Source organism: Phyllostomus hastatus, unplaced genomic scaffold, assembly GCF_019186645.2.
Source record: "Phyllostomus hastatus isolate PE091 unplaced genomic scaffold, TTU_PhHast_1.1 phas_contig_40, whole genome shotgun sequence".
Lineage (NCBI taxonomy): Eukaryota > Metazoa > Chordata > Mammalia > Chiroptera > Phyllostomidae > Phyllostomus > Phyllostomus hastatus.
In genome coordinates, this window is record NW_025333872.1 from 95,143,287 (window position 1) to 95,164,372 (window position 21,086).

At 48.5% G+C, this 21,086-nt stretch overlaps 1 pseudogene; it reads right to left on the minus strand.

The window, feature by feature from the left end:
• Nucleotides 1-1,739: 1,739 nt before the first annotated feature.
• LOC123821885 lies at nt 1,740-20,607 on the minus strand (annotated as a pseudogene).
• Nucleotides 20,608-21,086: the final 479 nt, after the last annotated feature.

The window sequence follows — 21,086 nt, forward strand, 5'->3', positions numbered from 1 at the left end:
GGCTGGAGGGGGTAGGAGAAGGGCGTGGAAAGAAGGGACCTGCGGATGACATGACGGGCTGGGGCGTCCCTGGGGTGGGGAGGGGGGCAGACCAAGTAAAAACGCTGCTCTTGGGTGTGAGGCGCAGCTCCTTCCCTGAGACGCACAGGCAGCAGAACCAAGTGATTCGGAGGAAGGCTGAGCGGGAGAGAGGAGGAAGGGGACTGTACGCCTGCCTCAACTTCCTCTGGAGAGTGGGGACAAGGTCACATGCCCAGAATGAGCAAATAGGGATGAGGGCTAGGAACTGGGCGGGTCAGAAAGATTTGGAACGAGCACACTGAGAAATGTGCTCACGCGCAAGGAAGATGAAATGAAAAGGAGCCCTCGTCCAGGACTTTCCTCAAGATGCTCAACTGCCCGGGACAGGCAGAGGACTATGGGCAGAGGGGCGGGGGCAGGGGACCAGGGACGGAGGACCGGGGCCAGAGGACCAGGGGCATAGGGCCAGGGGTGGAGGACTGGGGGCAGAGAACCGGGACAGACGACCAGGGGTGGAGGACCGGGGGCGGTGGACCAGAGGCAGACAACCAGGGGCAGAGGACCAGGGGTGGAGGAATTGGGGCAGACAACCAGGGGCAGAGGACCGGAGGACGGAGGACCAGGGACGGAGGACCGGGGACGGAGGACCAAGGGCAGAGGACCAGGGGACGGAGGACCGGGGGCAGGACAGTGAGAGAACAAAGCAAGGCGGCAGCTCCTGGACTGCACGGGACATTTGACAAAACTGTTAAGTTCAATAGCATCTGCAATAAAAAAAAATCAGTACAGCATCATTAGAAAATAAGTGAAATTATTGGGGAAATATTCAAATTTGTCTGGCATGCCTTTAGAATCCGTTGCAGGGTTTCAGCATTGGCACACCTCATTTAAGTTGGCTCTGGACCCCAAGGTCATAGCCTACTAGAGGAGAAATTCTAACTGCTTGCTATTCACCGAGAGTTTGGAGTAATTCATATATTATCTGTCCGTCCTGCAGTAACATTTAGGTCCCAATTTGCTCATTCATAATCAGCTAAGCAGGAACCAGAGCAGAATGGCCTACTTCTGAAGAAAATACAAACATAAGCATGTAAACGGGACCTCCATACAGTACAGCATTTGACAAGTTCACCCTAAATAATTCGACTTCGTGTTTTACCAGAGCACACCTATACAGTTACTAGGGTGCGGCAAAGGCAGGCTGACAGGTGTGAGTATGGGAAACACGGCGTTCACGCTGGCATCTTTATTCATCAGTCACTGTGTTACTTTCCACCCCATCAACTGCAACCCTCCTGTTGCCCCGCCCCATACATGCGTGTGTCCCGGCTCCATGCTTTGAAATGTGTCAGTATTGACGGCATACTCTCTGTCCATTAATTTTAACGCTGTCCCTTCCCTAGACCATGTTTCTTACACAGAACATGTGGGGTTTCCAAAGATAATACTATTGAACTGATTCATTTATACTGTCAAAATAAACTCTCCTCTGTCCTCTCCTCGGGCAAAGGGGACGCACTACCAGCGTTTCCCTGGAATGACTATCGGAGGGTCCCAGGCGGTGCAGGAAGACAAGGGGGGTTGGCAAGAGAGTGACGAACTGTAGAGATTGGGGGCGTCTGAGGCCCGGGAAGAGATGGTGAGGGTGGTGACCCCCAAGAGCAGCTCCCGTGGCCATGTGGAAGGGCCGGGAAGACGCAGGAAGAGAAGTCCCAAGTTCACAGGCAGTACAGATCCAACAGGTAGCGCGTCCGCACGTGAATGAGAAAGCGCACCTGGATGGCGGCGAAGGTCCTCTGGGACCACGAGGGCAAACTGCCGTGGGCCTCCGTTTCCTTCTCCCGCCGATCCTTCCCAAAGTCTCCACAGTGCTTGCTCTTGCCAACAGCCCCAGCTGGGCGGACCTGCTGCACGTTGGATAAATCGTAAACGCCCTCTGGGCCACTTATTTCTACTGAGAAGTGCTTGTTCCTCCTTCAGGCCTCTGGCTCCAGTGCTCTCCTCCGTGGAGGACCCTTCCAGGGCCCGACGGGGTCCGGCGTCCACTTCCCCACGACCCCGTCTCCCCGTGCATGGGTGCCATTTGTACTGACTGCTGGGCAGCAATTACACACAGTCAGCTCTCTTCTAAAACACAAAGTCAAGCCCTGGCTGGCGTAGCTCAGTGGATTGAGCGCGGGCTGCGAACCAAAGTGTCACAGGTTCGATTCCCAGCCAGGGTACATGCCTGGGTTGCAGGCCATAACCCCCAGCAACCGCGCATTGACGTTTCTCTCTCTCTCTCTCTCTCCCTCCCTTCCCTCTCTAAAAATAAATAAATAAAATCTTTAAAAAAAAACACACACACACAAAGTCCTTGAGGACAGAGAGTCAGGTTTACCCACGTCTGTGCCCCGGTGCCCAGCACAAAGGCTGGTGCATTCCAGATAGAGAGAACACCACGTGCCCCACTGATTCAGGTTTAAAAGTAGAGGTTCTTTTTTTTCTTTTTTTTATTGTTGTTCAAGTACAGTTGCCTCCATTTCGCCCCACCCTCCCCTCCACCCCAGCCGTCCCCACCTCCCACCCCCAATCCCACCCCTCTTTGTTTGGCTTCGTCCATGGGTCCTTTACATACATTTCTTGAAAACGCTTTCCCCCTTTTCCCCCATTATCCCCGCCCACCTCCCCTCTGGTTACTGTCAGTTTGCCCTTCATTTCGATGTGAAAGTAGAGGTTCTTACTGGGGATAAACAGTTGGATTTTAGTGGGGGAGGGATTATTAAAATGCAGAGTCCCGGGCCCTTCGCAAGACCCATGGAGTGGACGCCTGGGGCTGCATTTGCGTGACCGCCGCACTCTGAGAGGCGTCCTCAGAGGAGTCAGGTGCCGCCCGCGGCTGAAGACCCTGCTTGGAGGTGCTGCTCGGAATTCTGCGCGCTCCCGGTACCGGCCCCGCCCATAAGGTCTGGAGGCAGAAGGCCACCGCGCAGGTCACCCAGGTCCCAGGGTCAGATGGGTCTGGATCCAATTCTCAGCCTTAGTTTATGTGCCTATTGCCAACCAGCCACGGGAGCCTGGGCAAGTTCCCACACCTCCCTGAGCCGCGCTCCACCCTTGCAACCCCGAGGCCGTTGGGAACTGACAGGACCGTGCACTGCACACAGCAGGCAGTCGGCCTGGTGCCAATTATGTCTGGCAATGCATCCAAGTCTCGGGCACAGTCTTTCTATTCAATCCCGTCTATCATAACAATGATCACCTTTTGCATATTTGCAAAGTTTCCTATTCTTTGCAATCCCACAAAATGCTCATGTTGTTGACATCATGTGTGCCTCTCAAGAGCACTGTGAGGGGGGCAGAGGATGTCTTGTATCCCCCCTTTACAGATGAGGGGACCGCATGGCCCGGAAGTGTAAAGGTTAGCCTGGAGACGTCTGACTGTCCGAGCTGGAACAAACACCTTCCTGCCTCCTCACTGTGACCGTCCACTTGACAGCGCGCGGCTGCCCTCTCCGCGAGCACTCACTCACACAGGCTGCAGGGAGCCGGGAAGAAGCCCCAGGTAAGCAGCCGTTCGCTCAGCCACAGATCTTCTCGGGATGAGAGGGGAGCGCCACGCCAGGAGGAAAACCCCCACCTGGGAAGATCGAGTTCCAGGCAAAGAGGACACCACGCACCAGGATGCAGAGGCAGGAAAGAGACCGGTGTGTCCAAAGAATAAGCTCATGGTTGGTTCTGATGAGAGAGAACATGCTGGAAGGAGGCGCACCGCCCAGATCATCCAGGCCCCTGAGTGACATTTACACTTGGGCAACACAGTCACTGAAGAGTGTTCACAGAAAAAGGAAAGGTCTCTACACTCCACCCCCGGCTTTCTGAATGGATTAAAATGTAGATAACAATAATAAAAGCTAAACACGTGCTAGGCACTGCCCTGAGTTCTTTACAAAACTTAACTTATTAAGTCAATAAATAAAGCTGAGCTGGTGGGCGCAGAGAATGGAGACACTGGCGGTTGCCAGAGCTGGGGGCGGGGTGTGCAAAGTGGCGAAGGGGATCGACAGGTACGAACTTCCATTTATAAAGGCAGTCCGTCCTGGGGGGTCACGTACAGCATGGTGGCTCCAGTTAATAACAATGTGGAGTCTGAAAGCAGCCAAGGAAGCACATGTAGGCCAAGGGAGTGTGTCTTAAGTGCTCTCAGCACAAGAAAATCAGTTCTTCCTAACTGGCGGCAGCTACAAACACTGAGTCACCGCATTGTTTACTCGAAGCGAATGCGATGTTACATGTCAATTGCCTCTCAACAAAAACCATTAACTCGTGTAACCCTCACAGCCACCCTTTAGGCAGGTCCTGTTATTTCCTTCACTTTGCAGATGAGGACAACAGGAGATGTTCGAGAACTTGCCGTGGCCACAGAGCTGGTGAGTGGCAGGGCTGGGACTCCCCAGTGGCCTGCCTGGAGGGGCGAAGCTCTTTAAACTGCCTCTTGGTAACTCCCATGAGACCAAAAAAAAAAAAAAAAGCAGACAGAGCCGTTAAGAGACGGTTGTACTGGGAACAAAAAGGAAGGGAAAGAAGATTTGACTTGGGACAAATAAATGTAGACTTTTAATGACTACTATTTAGTATTCGTAGAAATCCGCCCGCCGGATATATCAAAGACGTCCTTCCATGAAACATTTTTATAAGGGAAAGGATGGCTGGTGGGAATGACTCATTTTCATCTTCATCCACATTTTACAGGTGAGGAAATGTTCAGGGAATTGGCCTTCCATCAGTCGAGCCCCTTATTTGGTCCAATGAGCCAACGCCTTAGGCCTCGCAGACACCAAAGAAGTGATGGCCCCAGCAAAGGGGACCACAGGGAGGACAGGCACGGGGTGTGTCTGCTCGGTGCCTCTTCACCTTCTGAGGCCACGCTTTCCGGAAGATACTTAGCAATGGGAGAGAGAAAAAGACAAAGACTGAAGGAGTTAAGAAGAAGGACCAAGAGAAAAAAAAACCAGAACTTGAAAGACTTCAGCTATCTTTGAAAATCTAAAAGCATTAAACATGTTCAAACTTGCAAGTGAATGTGGGAAAAAGACAGTGACCAATGACGGCATGTCCAGAGCACGGCCGCAGCTGTCCAGTGTCCTCCTGGGTGGGAGGGGGAGCTGGGAGTCCCCGTGCGGCTTCGTGGAGAGGAGGTCACGTGGGGCGCGCCACCTTTCATCCCTGGCCTTGTTTCCGGACTTCTCTCTGCAGAACCTCACAGAGGTGGCAGTTCCGGGCTGCCCTGAAGGACTCTTTCCATGTTGCCATCCTGCCGGTCTCTCGGCAGAGCCCGCAGAAGTCACACCTCTGGGCAGTTGGGCGCTGTGGTATTCCTCAAAGGCGGCTGCAGCACAGCCTGGCCAGTTGCTCGCCCAGCTGTGTCCCTTCCCCTGCTGGACACCCGGCGTCTCCACTGCCCAGCCTCTCTGGCTGCACTCCCCAGGTGACTGAGTCCTAGGTGGAGCATGTGGACAGAAAGATGCTCAACCTTTTCAGGCTGGCCCATAAAACCCTCCCAAATGTGTGCCCTGGCTGGTGTGGCTCAGTGGATGGAGTGCCGGCCTGAGAACCAAAGGGTCACTGGTTCGATTCCCAGTCAGGGCACATGCCTGGGATGTGGGCCAGGCCCCCAACGTGGGCGGCGGGGGGATGCTCGAAAAGCAGTCACACGCTGACATTTCCCTTCGTCTCTTTCTCCCTCCTTTCTCCTCTCTCTAAAAAGAAATAAAATCGAAAGGACCAAGGGCAGATCCATGAAGACTACCAGCACTTAATAAGCAAGACAACCCCAAGAAGCTGGATATGTATGGAAGGAAGGAAGGAAGGAAGGAAGGAAGGAAGGCAGGAAAACAGGGTGAAATTCTCACGAAAATTAAGGAAGGAGAGAGTTTCCAGGAGGCAGTAACCCAAAGTGGCGAATGTCAGCACAAGATCAGGAGAATGAGCAAAGACAGAGGACTGCCGGGTTTGCCAGCGCCAAGGTCTCCGACAGCATTGGCCGGCATCTGGAGGGGGCGGGGGCTGGAGGGCAGGGGGGCAGAACACGGTTGTTAGGAGTCGAGCACTGAGTGAGAGTGGCCGAAGTGCAGCCCGGGCGGGCGTGAACGCCCTGTGCTCACGAGGGGAGGGAAGACTAGAAAACGCAGCAACGAGACAGAAGAAACGGAGCAACAGGGAAAGTGAGTTCAGTGGGAAGACCGAGTAAACGAGAAAACAGACCTGCATCATCATCCGACGTTGGGAGTGGGAGGAAGGGCGGGTAGATAAGGAGAAAGTAAGAGATGACACACATACAAAAAACAGAAATCCAAAAAAATAATATACAAAAATGGTAAATAATTATCTTCTAACGGTAACTTCATACATACATGAGCTTTATTCTTCTTCTTTAGAATTGTCTGTGTTCTCCGAATCTTCTGCAGTGAATACTGTATTACGTATGTAACAGTACTGGGGTTGGGGTTTGGTTTTAGTGGAAGAGACGGAAGGTTTACAAGCCAACGACTGAAGAGCAAGGGGTAAGGGGGAAGAGAAGCACAGTTCTGCGGGCTTGGGGAGTGCAGGGATCGGGGCAGTGGAGAGAGCTCTCATCTGACCCGTCGTGTTCTCAAGGCCACAGCTGAGGCTGTGGGGCCGGAGCTGGGAGGCACGTGGTCAGCACTCACCACCACCGCCACCGCCCAGCGCTCTCCTTCCCGCTGGCTGCTTCCCAGCCGCCGGATCCTGCCGCCTCGCCTTCGCAGACTGAACAGACTTCCCGAGGCCAGCCTCCTGGCTCAGAAGCTGAACCCCTCCCGTCCCTCTTTCAAAAACCGCCTTCCTGTCCAGCCCTTTGTGAGCCCCCTCAGAGCTGATACGGTTGCCTAGCCCTGCAGTGAAAGCGCTGCCCGAGTTAACTCGCCGTGCAGAGCTGACCTCAGTGACCACTAACGCCCCTCCTTCTTGCTGACGGGAGAGGCTGGACTCGAACAACAGAAGGCTTTCAGAGTCAGGGGCTCTCATCAAGAGGTGGATGTTTCCAGCTCTGTGACACGTGGGCGAGAGGGTTTTGTTTTGTTTTGTTCGGAGTGGAAACCATTGTCCCAGTTGTCTGTAAACCCACCGTCCAGGTAGACATGCAGCGTGTCCCCTGTGGGACAGCCCCGCGGGGGAGTGGGTGCACACGCCCCCCGCGGCAGACCATGTCAACAGGAAGACTGCATCCACCAAATACGTCTCCCGAGGGCCGGGATAGAATAAAGATCTTTGAAGAAAAACTAAAACCGGGAGAGCTCAGCAGCAGCAGACCCGCACCAAAGGGAATCCTTACGCATTTATTTCAGGGGAAAAAAGGATTATTTATTATCCCAGGTGGAAAGAACAAAATACAAAAGAAATGAAAAACAAAGAAAGGGGAAAATATGTGGGTAAAACTAGAGAAACACTGGTCTATAAAATAAGAATGGGGAGAATGAGATAATAATGAAGTTCTTAGGGAATAATTTTAAAATAGAATAAAAATACACGCAATAGCACCATGTTAGAAGGGGTGATGGAAACTGAGCATTTTAAGGACTTCATGTGTTTTGGAAAGACAGTTTAGCATTGAGTAGCTTCATATTTTGATAAATTATGCAAGTCAGATAATAGCTATGAAAATAGAAATAGAATGCGTAACTTTTAAACTATGATAGAAAGAAACTGAAGTGAGAAAAACTAACCAATCTATCCAAAAGAAGGAAAGAGAAGGAAAACATACACGTGCTAGAACATGTAGAAATCACAAAATAATGTAATAATATGGGAGCCATACACAACTATTGCAGTAATCACAATAAATGTAAAGAGATTAAATTCCCCAGCTAAAGATAATAATTAATGGACACTTTTAAGAAACATAATAATAACATATGGACTCAGAAACATTAAAAGGGAAAGACTAATATAAGTGCAAGTAAATGCCATTCAAAGAAAACTACCATAGTTACAGTAACTTTAGAAAAATGAACTTTAAAGCAAAAGGCATTGCTAGAGGTGAAGAAGATCACTAAGTAATAATAAAGGTTTAATTTGCTAGTGAGTTAGAATAATTCTAAACTATTAGGTGCCTAGCACAAAGCCTCAAATTACAGAAACCAAAACGGACAGAGCATGTAAATAGATAAATCTACCACCAACGCTATGGATTTTTATGTAACACTCTAAAAAATTACAAGCCCAAGCATTCAAAAAAATCAGTAAAGACATAAATTTGAAAAAAATTAAAAATTTGACCTAAGGGGCAGAGAGAATATTGCTGCACTCAATAGCCACTCAGAATATTTATAAAAACTGACCTTACCTGAAACTAACGCAAACTAATATTGAATGTAAATTGTAATTGAAAAATAAAAATTTTTAAAATTGACCATATACTGTGCCTAAAGCAAGTTTCAACACATTTAAAAGAATGATCACCACACACCACATTTCATAACAATGCTACCCGTGAAAATAAATGAATAAGAGATCACTAAAGTTGCCATGTTTAAAATTTAAGAACACTTCTCAATCATTTCTAGATCCAAAAAATGAAAACTGAAGATATTTTACCTAAATGATAGTGAAAATACTACCTATCAAAACTTTCAGAATGCAGTTAAAGCAGAACTGAGATGGAAATTCATGGCCTTAAATATTTAGATTGGTAAAAAAGAAAGGCCAAAAATTAGTGATGTAAGCCTATACCTCCAGAAGATCGGGGAAAACTGAAATAAATTAAAATGCAATATAAAGTAGAAAATAACAGAGATAAGAGGAAATAGTCATGAGATTGTAAAAAAGCACAGGAAAGAGGAATAAAGTCGGTCCTTTGGAAAGACTAATAAAATGACAAGTTTTGAGTGAGACTGATACAGAAAAAGAGACACCACGGGCACAGTTAGGAACAGAGCTTCCAGAATCACCAATAGTAAAAACCTTAAGAGAATATTAGAAACAATACATAGGAACAGAGGTGTATGAATTAAATATATACCATGGAATAAACAGGAAGATTTTTCTAGGGAACATTTTTTAGATTCTCCCTAGGAAAATATAACAACAAAACTGAGTCAAGAAAAAACAGTCCAATAAGCATTAAAGAAATTGAATCAACATTTCATTTAAGGAACAGATAATTACATTTTTGCACAGACTTCTCTAGAATACAAAAAACAAGGGAATGCCTGCTAACTTACTTAGTGAGGTCATTATAACACAGGTAGTTGAGAGAGAGAGAGAGAGAGAGAGAAGAGAGAGAGAGAAGCATGATTAAGAATGAGGGTCTCAAGTTAAACCATCTGAGTTTGAATCCTAGCCCGGGTCATTTACAAGCTAAAGGCAAGTTACTTAATTTCAGTTTTCTCATGTGTAAAACAGGTATTTGAAAACATTATGTGTTGTGAGAAGCTGGAAAGAAGCATCCAATGATATATTGCTGTTATTATTGTTATTATTAGTTATTGATACCAAAGCTGACAAGGAGTGTATGAGAAAGGAAAATTAACAGTCAGTCGCTAATGAAAATCAATACAAAAAACTAAGCAAGATAATAACAAAAGAAAAACAGGTATATTAAAATAATGTCCTGATCTAATTTTGTTTATTCTAGAAAATCAGTTGATTTAACATTAGTACAAATTAATGTAACTCACCACATTAACAGCTTAAAGGAGAAAATCATACATTTATCTTAAATATCCATCACAATAATCAATATCCTTACATGATTTTTAAAATCTTGCAGCAAACTTGGAACAAAGTACTTCCTTATTCTGCTGAAGAGAATCTAAAACACAAAACCAATGGGAAGTTTATTTTAATGGCAAAACGCCAGATTTCTTTAGGATCAAAACGAGATCTAAGTGCTAGGTCTACTGGGAAAAAACAGCACCACTGGCAAACTGGCCGCCGCTGCTTCACCCTCGTCCCCGCCGACTCCCAGTCAGGGCCACCACGGCTGTTGTCAGCGACCTGTCCCTGCCGGTGAGCGGGCAGGGACCCAGGCTCCAGAGCGGCTGGGAGGGATCCAGAGGGTACAAAACTCCTGGTGTGAATGGGATGGGGACTTCTTCTGTGGCCTGACAATCTCTTCCTGCCAAATAGGCAAGATTGGCCTCAGCCAGGGTCTTCTGGGGACAGGAAGGCTGGGGAAGCTTGAACTTGCACTCTGCTGTCTCATTTCCATCACCGCTGGGTGAGCTTGGCTGTCACCGAAGGGAAATACGAGAGCCAATCACCAGACCTGAGCGGACTTCAGTCAGACACTGGGATGTGAAACAATGCAGTCTTTGTTGAAAAGGAGGTTGAACATAACAACTAATGGAGTAAACAAACAGTCTTGGAGAGTTGACTCATCCACGGAAAGGTCCCAAGAGAGACAAAACTTGTTTGTGTTCTGCTGTCCCTCACCAGGGGAGGGTTTTGTTTTTACTCTCCCTGTTGTGTTTTGTTAAGTTGTTCTAGTATGAGGTACTGTGTTCACCCTTCTGAAATATAAACGACTTGTATCTGAATGGATATCTAGGCTAGAGGAGCTTGTTTTGATCAATTATGTTGGAAAGGGTGTAGAAAATAAAGACAATCTGGAGCCCTGGCTGGCGTAGCTCAGTGGATTGAGTGCGGGATGCAAACCAAAGTGTCGCAGGTTCAATTCCCAGTCAGGGTACATGCCTGGGTTGCAGGCCATGACCCCCAGCAACTGCACATTGATGTTTGTCTCTCTCTCTCTCTCTCTATCTCCCTCCCTTCCCTCTCTAAAAATAAATAATAAAATCTTTAAAAAAAAGAAAATAAAGACAATCTGAAAGAGCATTTGAAACGGAAGCCTGGTCTACGGTCTCGCAAGCAGTGACTTCAGGGGAGCTTCCGACCGACTGGCCAGTTCACCCCCCAGAACTGAATGCAAACCTGTGCGATTCCACAGCGGGTGGGAGCCCGGCGGGTCCTCTGCGCCACTCCAGTTATCGCCAAGACATCTGTCTTCCCTCTGTGTGTGGCCCATGCAATTTTTACCAAGGCTCAGAACACCTGTCCTGTCATACCCCAACAGCACGCCTCTCTGGGGTCCTTCCGTCTCCCAGAGGTGCTGGCGGGAACTCGGAGCTCTCTCCCTGCTTTCATTCCGGGCGGGACGCCCACCCATTTCTCCAAGTCAACTGCTTTCTTTCCTCAACCTTTTTTTGCTTTCTTGTTATTGCCACAGTAGAAGTTAACTAGTCAATCCAGATTCTTTTTTATTTTAATTTTTATTTTTTTGTTGTTCCACTTATTTATGTATTTATTTATACTTTTTTAAAAAATATATTTTATTGATTATGCTATTACCCCCCTTCACTCCCCTCCATCCTGCACACCCTCCACCACCCACATTCCCCCTCTCTAGTTCATGTCCGTGTGTCATAAGTTGTTTAGCTTCTACATTTCCCATACTATTCTTGCCCTCCCCCTGTCTATTTTCTACCTACCATCTATGCTACTTATTCCCTGTACCTTTTCCCCCTCTCTCCTCCTCCCACCCCCCCATTGCTAACACTCCATGTGATCTCCATTTCTGTGGTTCTGTTCCTGTTCTACTTGTTCGCTTAGTTTGTTTTTGTTTTAGATGTGGTTGTTAATAATTGTGAGTTTGCTGTCATTTTACTATACATGTTTTTTACCTTCTTTTCCTAAGAAGGTAAGATAAGTCCCTTTAACATTTCATAAAATAAGGGCTTGGTGATAATGAACTCCTTTAACTTGACCTTATCTGAGAAGCACTTTATCTGCCCTTCCATTCTAAATGATAGCTTTGCTGGATAGAGCAATCTTGGATGTAGGTCCTTGCCTTTCATGACTTGGAATACTTCTTTCCAGCCCCTTCTTGCCTGTAAGGTCTCTTTTGAGAAATTAGCTGACAGTCTGATGGGAACTTCTTTGTAGGTTACTGTCTTCTTATCTCTTGATGCTTCTAGGATTCTGTCCTTCATTTTTACCTTAGCTAATGTAATTATGATATGCCTTGGTGTGTTCCTCCTTGGGTCCAACTTCTTTGGGACTCTCTGAGCTTCCTGGACTTCCTGGAAGTCTGTTTCCTTTGCCAGATTGGGGAAGTTCTCCTTTATTATTTGTTCAAATAACTTTTCCATTTGTTGCTCTTCCTCTTCTCCTTCTGGTACCCCTATAATTCTGATGTTGGAACATTTAAAGATGTCCTGGGGGTTCCTAAGCCTCTCCTCATTTTTTTGAATTCTTATTTCTTCATTCTTTTCTGATTGTATGTTTTTTTCTTCCTTCTGGTCCACTCCATTGATGTGACACCCAGGATTCTTTCCATCCCTATTGGTTCCCTGTGCATTTTTCCTCATTTCACTTATTGCAGCCTTCAGTATTTCATCTAATTTGCGACCAAAATCAACCAATTCTGTGAGCATCCTGATCACCAATGTTTTGAACTTTGCATCTGATAGATTGGCTATCTCTTAGTCACTTAAAAGGATCAGTTCTGGGGCTTTCATTTCTTCTTCTGTTTGGGCCATCTTTTTGGTCTGGTCGAGTCTGTTACATATGAGGGGTGGAGCCTTAGGTGTTCACCAGGGCAGGGCACCCCAGTCGCTGGGTTGTGACGTTGTATGTGGGGGTGGTGTCCGAGAGGGAACAATGGCGCTTGTTCTGGTCTCCGTGGACTTCAGTCTCTTCTACCACTTCCCCTGAGCAAACTGGACCTTTCTGGTGCCAATTCCCACATGGATGGGCTTGTGCACCCCGTGGGACTTTCCAATGACCTCTCCTGTGAGGCTGGGGGTCTCTCCCTGCGCCACTACCCCCCACAGGTGTTTTCAATCAGTGTCCCTAAGGCTCTATTTCAATCAGGTGTTTTCAATCAGTGCCCCGGGGCTCTATTTCCCAGCGCTGGGATCCTGGGTTGTGCACAGTGCCTCGCTTCACAATCGCCACCTTGCTGGGTCTGCCGGTTGCCACCCCTCGGCCGGGGCCTGCCAGCCGCCACTTGTGCACCCAGGGTCCACCCACTGAGGTCTTACGTACCTGGTCCCAACACTCTTTGTGCCTCGACCCCTCTCCGCCCAGCTGCCCGACTCCGCCCCCCCTTACCGGTCTGGATGAACGTATCTATTTCAACTCCTTGGTTGTCCAACTTCCATACAGTTCAATTTTTCTATCAGTTATGGTTGTTATTCTGTTTCTAAATTGTTGTCCCTATCTTGGTTGTGCGAGGAGGCCCAGGGTGTCTACCTACGCCTCCGTCTTGGCCAGAAGTCTAAATCCAGATTCTTAACCATTAGCTAACAAAAAAAGAAAGCTGCCTTTTCTGAAAAAGCAAAGAGAAATTAATTTTTAAAACCCCTACGAGGTAGAGAGGAATATTTGTGTTCTATCCTTCTACTGCCTCAAAGAATGAGCAGAAAAACAAAGCTGTTTCATTCCCAGTTAAAACAGCCCGAACATTCACTTGCTATCACACTAAGACCACGCTGTGATCTCGAACATTCACTGCAATCAGCAGTGTGGGAGCCACAGGCACCTGTGCCCTCCTGCCCCGTGCGAGGGCTGGTGACTCACAGGAGGGTGCAGCGACCCCGCCTGAAGCAGGTCACCGTGCCACTGTCCTGTGGCTGGTGCTGTGAAGGAAGCCCGGGAAGGCAAGTGGGCAGGAGGTCGATTCTAGAAAAATCATACTCAACAGAGTTTCGTCAACTTTTTTCCACTTAAAATACATTGTTGACATTTTCTCATCATTAAATCATCTTCAATATTACTTCTAATGGCTGATTAATCTGTATGTGCACATGCCTTAGTTGTTTTACCAAACAACCCCTTATTGTTAGATAGTTTTCATTTTTTCTTATTTCTGGCTATTAGACATATTGCTTGAATGCCTTGCAAATAAACATGGTTCGCGTCCTAGATATTTCATTTGGATGTATTCCTAGCAGTACAATCGTCCAGCCAAAGGATGTAAGGATTTTCTTTAAAAAAAATAACAAACTTTACTAAAACGCCCTCCATAAAGCTGGTGCCTATTTACACTCCCACTGCCAACGGAGAGTGCCAGCCCGCAAGCCTCGAAAGGCCGTGCCTTTGTGGCCATGAACTCCACCCTCAGGCTGGCAAGGCTTTCCTTGCGAGCACCTCTTCGTGGCTGTTACCGCAGCCTTTGAGCTTTCCAATGTCACTGAATTCTTCTGTTCCGGATTAGAAGTACTTCACTTAAACAATTTCCATGCTAACAAAAATCAGTGCTAACAAATGGAGATGCACTGTGCATTTTCATTCCAATGAATAAGGAAAGCTAAGCCGTATCAAATACCTCCTGCCAGGCCTCCCTGTCAGCACGGGATCTGCACAGAGATGAGTCTCCACATCTCGGCCGAGTGGGTGCTCTTGTATGTTACGGGCAAGGATCGGAGACACCGAGAGGGGGAACGGCTGAGCTGAGACTCACACCCGGCGTCTGGCTCTGGAACCCACAGCCCACCCACGATATGTTATGGCCTCTCTCCCATCAAAATTAGCTGCAGATTGGCCGCTTGGAAATAACACGCATAATCTTTTTGGTGAATTATTCCCTAAACATCAAGGGCACAAAAATGTATCCAAAGGAGAAATAATCTGCCATCCAGATACTCCAGCCCGAGAGTTCCTCCAGCCAATGTACTCACAGGCTAACACCTATTTAATTTGTTGCTCTAAATCTTAAACTTTGATTCAAATACACACTCCATGCACAGGGCTCTAAACCGTAGGCAGCCGTAGGAGGTCTTGCCCTTTCCCCGAATGTACCAGCAATGGTTTCCAGTGCGGTCAGCGCACACTGACTAAGTTAAGGAAGGTGGAGCTTAACCCCAAGTTGTTCTAGAGCCGAGCAGGCCTGGTTCCTGCATCACCCGTGGAAGGCATTTCCTTGCGTGTCGGAGACAAGATTGGACCGGGGAAGGCAGGGGCTCCCTCCCCATGGTATTTATCTAGAGAAAGCCCAGGTTATCAGCCCAAGAAAGGCGCACTGATCGGGGCCCCGTGGGTTCGAGGCCCTGGCTAGCAACCCCCAGGCGTGCATCTGGGACACGGGACTCGGAGACTGCTGGAAGAAGGGAGCCAGCTCTGCCGCTGGTGCCAAAGCCTTTGAGGGAGAGCTCTGAGGCCCAGAGAGACGAGGGAGCCGTGGCCATAGGCAGCATCTGCCCCTCAAAGTGAGCCCCGAGAGCAGAGGCTCTTGTTTTTGCTCATTCGAATAGAGATTTTCCCGTGTCTTGGCATGAGTGATACTTCACTGTATCCTGGAGACTCTGAAGTGCAGGTTGGCCAGAGCATGCGCTCTCAGAACCGCCTCGAGGTGCCAGGCAGCTCCGCGCAGCACCGCAGGTGGGAGGCCGCTTTCGGGTGTGAGTGCTCACGGGGACGGACACGTCAGCCCCTCGGCAGATCCTTGAAGTGGGGAGATCATGAGATAAGGACAGTCTGTTCTGCCCTCCAGTGGGTGTCAACCATCAGGAGGCAAACCCTTAAAAAAAAAAAGACTTTAAATTCCCCCCAAGCTTCTCAAGTTTGACACACATATTCCTCCCAAACAAAAGCCGCCTGTTTCTTGTTTCCATACCTCCAATCTATAAAACAGAGAAAACACACAGCCTGCCAGGCCCTTTGCTACGAGCTATTTATTATGACAAAGCCAGTGTCACTGTCCACATGAAGTCATCTGGGCCCGAGCATGTCAGGCGCCTGGCGCAGGAGGCCCGTCATTCCTTGAGCTATAGAATATCTTCTGGCAACGACGCCGCAGGCTGTGCTCTCACCCTCGGGAAGCCATCCAGCGCCTCCCCCATCCAGCCCGGCAGAAGCACGCCATCTGCCCGCCCGGACACAGCTGCCCCCAGTGCTCTCAGAGCACACACTCTTCCACAGCCAGGAGGGGCAGCGGGGGGGACACCGCACCTCTGGATGGAGCAGAAAGCTGTCAAGGTGACATGACCCCTGATGGAGAAGCCTCCATGTGTGTGGCACCAGGCGAGGACGACCACAGCCCCGGGGGCGGCGGTGGAGCTCACACAGAAGAGCTGGCGGTGACAGTGATGAACAGAGGGCTCCCAGGGGGGCCTGGGACTCGGAGCCCCTCCCCAAGCAGAAGGGCCCGTGCGCCTCCTGCCAGCTGGTCCTTCTGCAGCCCATTCTGCTTGAGAGCGAACTTGCCAGAGAAAATGGAAAAACACATCTTAGCGATAAATCAACATCAGCTCCGAGTTTGTTTCCGTTGCTTTGCCTGGGTCTGCCCTTGCTCACGATGGTGTGACGAGAACCTAGCGGTGCATCCTCCCGGGACGAAGGCTGAGGCATGCTCTCCAGCGAGCTGTCCCCCTGGGTGGTCGGCTCTAAGACCGGCCCCCCTTTGGAGAAGCACAGGGTTTCAGAGCTGGAAGGAATCTTAATGATCTCCTCTCCGATACTCTATCTTTACTGACGAAAAGAGGAGGCCCAGAGAGGTTAAGAAACTTGCGCGAGCTTCCAGAGCAATCCGGTTGCGGAGCCAGGAGCGATGCAGAGTCTGTCTCCCGGGGGGGGGGCGGGGGGAGGGGGCAGGATCCTTTCTGTCCCAACACTGTAAATCTCCAGACTCTCTGATTTGGGGTTGAGCCTGATTTCAAAATTGTTTCCAACTACTTTAATTTTCAGTGGAACAATTGAAAAATAATTCAAACCCTTGGGTACTGTAAACTTCTCCACTTCTGTGGGGCAGCACATGCAGTCAGCTCTGGAACCATTGCAGACCATGTGGTGAACGGCACAGTGCCCGTGCCAGCTGAGCTTACATTCTGCAATTGCATGTGCTCGTCATATGAACACACTACATATACGCTGTGAACGTATTAGACAGTTTTGTCTAATCTTGATTAGAATCTTGATCTTCGGGGGGGGTTTAATGTTTTATTTATGTATTTTTAGAGAGAGGGAAGGGGAGAAAGAGGGGAAGAGAAACATCAATGTGAGAGGGAAATATCGATCGGTAGCCTCCTGTACGTGCCCCAAACGGGGACTGAACTTGAAACCTAGGTATGTTCCCTGACCAGGAATCGAACCAGTGACCTTTCACATTGCAGAAAGACTCCCAACCAACTGAGTTATACAGGTCAGGGCTGAATCTTGATTTTCTTACTCAACTCTGTCAGAACAACTGGTTTAGCTCTATTCATCCTCTTTGATGCTGTTATAATACTTCAATAATATCCCATGAATTGTCTGACCATTTCCCTGATAGTTATCCCTTTTGTTTATATTTTGGCCACTCTAGATATCCTTACACATACGTAAATGAGACAAGCATTTTTATTTCTGTAGATTTGACTCCTGGAAGTATAACTGCTGGGTCAAAGGCTGTATGTATTTTTATGTTCAGAACACATGACGATCTGTCCTTAAAGACAGTGTGACGAGGGCGGGACAACGGCGAGGCTCGCGGAGCCGAGTGGAAGGAGTTTCACAAGGACGGACGGTCGGGGACGTCGGATACAACATCCAGGGCAAAGCCAAGTGGTTTTTCTAGGTCTTTCTGTTTAGAAGCATTTAGAAAAGGATTTTTCTCTTTATTCTTAGAGTTCTACATTTTTACCAGAAAATTCTGGGCACATGGTTTTTCTCCTCAAACTGGCTTAGAATATGGGTAACGCTTCCTAATGGGGCCTCCGAGAGAATGAGAAGACGAGCCACAGACAGAAAGAAAGTATTCGCAAAACACAGGTCTGATGAAGGGCCGTTGTCCAAAATGAACGGAGAACTCTTTATACTTGACACTAAGAGCACGAACAGCCTGACTTTAATATGAGCCAAAGATCTGAACGGACACTGCACCAAAGAAGATACGAGGATGCAAACACGCCTACGCAGAGGTGCTCCACCTCCCCTGTCATCAGGGAAATGCAACTTGAAGCAATGATGAGGTACGACTCCACATCTACCAGAAAGGCTAGAACCCCGAACACGGACAACAAACACCAAGTGCTGGCGAGGATGCGGAGAACCGGAACTCTCACTCATTGCTGGTGGGAATGCAAAACGGTGCAGCCACCGTTCAGCAGTTCCTTACAAAACTAAACACTCTCTAACACACAGCCCAGCAATTGCACTCCTTAATATTTACCCAAACGAACTGAAAATGTATCTCCACATGAAAACCTGCACCCAGGTGTCGATGGCAGCTTTATCCCTGATTGCAGAAACTCGAAAGCAACCGAGATGCCCCTCAGCAGGCAGATGCGTACACTGTGGTCCGTCCAGACAGTGGAATATTGTGCGGCTCTAAAGGGAAATGAACCGTGAAGCCACGAAAAGACATGGGAGAACATTAAGTGTGTAGTCCTGGGTGGAAAAAAGCCAATCTGAAAGGGCCACATTCTGTATGATTGCAACAATATGATAAGACATCCTGAGAAAGGCAAAACTAAGGAGACAAATGGGCAAAGCAGGGAGGATGTCTGGGGCAGCGAAACTACTCCGTGTGATGCCGTAATGGTGGACACGTGACGTTATACACGGGCCGTTATACACGGGCCGTTATGCACGGGCCCAAACCCACCACATGCACAACAGTGAGCTCCGGCCAAAACCAGGGGTCTTGGCTGATCCTGAGGTGTCAGTGCAGGTTCACCGGTCATCACCTGTGCCCCACTCCGGGCCGAGCTGAGAGTGGGAGGCTGTGCATGGGGTGGGCGGGGGTGGGGGGAGCATTATGGGAATTCTGTTTCTGCTCAATTTTGCTGTGAACCTAATATTGCTCTAAAAATAAAGTGTATTAATTTTTAATAGAAACATCTATCATTTTGTTATAAAACCATGCTTTGGGCGTCAGCAGTTGCTCACTGTGACAGCAGAGCCACTCTAATGTGGCAGTTGCATCCCATCGGCTCCCTGAACCGATGTGTAAGTCACATACATACAAGCGACCGCACTGCCTGATGCCACAAGCCCTGTTGCACAGACCATTCAGGGAAGAGCCGATGCTAAGGGACTAGGGTAGATGTTGATAAGACTACAAAAGTTCCCTGAAGGGGCTTCGTTTCTTCTCCCTCCCCCTAAATTACTCCGCTTTCAAAGAATCGGATTGCTTAGAGCTCAGGTGGAAAGCAGCAGCACCTGAGGTGCATCACGCACACTTCCCGTTAAAGAGCAACACCTGTGCGATGCGCGCCTACACCACAGGTGAAGGGAACAATCCCTCCAGTTTTAAACTTCTGCGTTAGAGTCTCTTAGAGAAATAGAAGCATTCCATCAGGTTTCCCTAGATGGTGACATTGCTGGACCTTTGTTGGTGGGTCACCTTCGGGGCTGCGTTTGCTTCCGAGGGATCTTCCGACACATCCCCATTATTCCTTTCTGACAGTGCCCTTCCCTTTAGCTAAGATTTCACACAGCTCTAATGTTTTACTAAGAATGTCCTCCTTGTCATCACGTTGGTTTCCTAGTATATCTTTGTAGATATCCACAAGGAAGGCAATTAGGTAGGGGGACTGTGATTTGGTTGTAAATCAAGTAATTGATTGAGCAGATTGGATACTTGGAAAGACCAAGACCCTACAAAATCCCTTTCAAATCATTGCATGCACTCTCACTACGGGGCCCTAGTGCGACCACCTCCAGAGTGTGTCGGGCTGCCCTCTCCACCGCAGTGCAGTCACTGCAGCCAGTGGGGTGCGAAACTGTAATTCCCTCTGGCTCCAGACAGAGTTGTCTCTCACGGCCTCTTTAAGGAGCTGGTCCAAAGAAGGGGAAGGGTCATTGAGGAGCATGTATAAAGGACCCATGGACAAAGCCAGAGAGGGGAAGGGTTGAGGGTGGGAGGTGGGGGAGGGTGGGGAGGGGGAAGTGGTGGTGGGAACATGGAGACAACTGTACTTGAACAACAATTTTTTAAAAAAAAGAAGTTGGCCCACATACTGCAGCTCAGTACCCCAAGGTTTAAATTCCTGAATAGCCCACTGTCGGTGTCGCCGAGCGTGCTAAGTCTTCGCATCCTGATTAAGAGCGTCAGCAGTAAACTCAAGCTCCTGAGATGGGTCCTTTAGCCATTCCACTAACACTCACTGATGATGCCAAACTTGATAGTTTGGGGGCTGCTCTTCAACTGCCACAGTGAAGTTCATTTCCACACGTAGGTCCCTTTGAAGTGACTTTAAGAGAACTCTCTGAAAATGCCACACTGTGTAATTGGCACATTTAACTCAATGGGTGAGTTTAAAAGCTCACTCACTTCTTTTAGAATGGCCTGGAAGTAACCATAAACAGCTCCACATTTTCCACCCCAGATGATCTGGACTGTGGGACTGAGGCCACCTTTCCACGCGCTGAGTCCCCATCAGCGCGCACACGGTGCTCTATCTGTACAGGACGTAGGTGGGTGTGTCAGGCTCAGGAGCCTGTCATTCATTGGGTCGCCATCACTTCTTGTTGCTCTGGGGTGGAGGGGGGTGCAGCTGGGGCAGTGGCGGCTCCAGCCTACAGGCTTTGCAGCCCCGTGTAGTCTCCCTGACCCCCAGTGGCCACCATCCCAATTTTTTTAAAGAGGAAAAGAGTCTCTGCCATCTCCAACAGCCAATACCCAAGGTCATTAGAGGAGCCAACATTCCAATGAGCAGAAAGAAGAGACCAAGGCTCTTGCAGGAAAGGTTCTACTGGGCCAGTCCTGGAAATGATCCACATTGATTCCATTGCCTAGAGCTCCATCACGTGGTCTTATCCAGCTGAAAGGCAGGCTGGGAAATGTAGTCCAACTGCACACGCAAGAAGAAAAGGAATCGAGTTTAGTGAATGCCTGGCACGTCTTCCCAGAAAGCCCCCTGTTCATGAAGTCACTGTGCATGCAACCCACGAAGAGTCTCCATTCCCAAACTGTATTAATTACCCGGGCCTCCAAAATTAACAAATGATTACTCATGTTTGGGCTTTTAATGGAACACACATGTTTTATAAGTTTCCTTATTGTTGTCAACTTCAAGGGAAGTCTTGCATCTAATGAAAATCCTGAACTGTAAATGTTTTCAACAAGTAGGGCATTATTTATG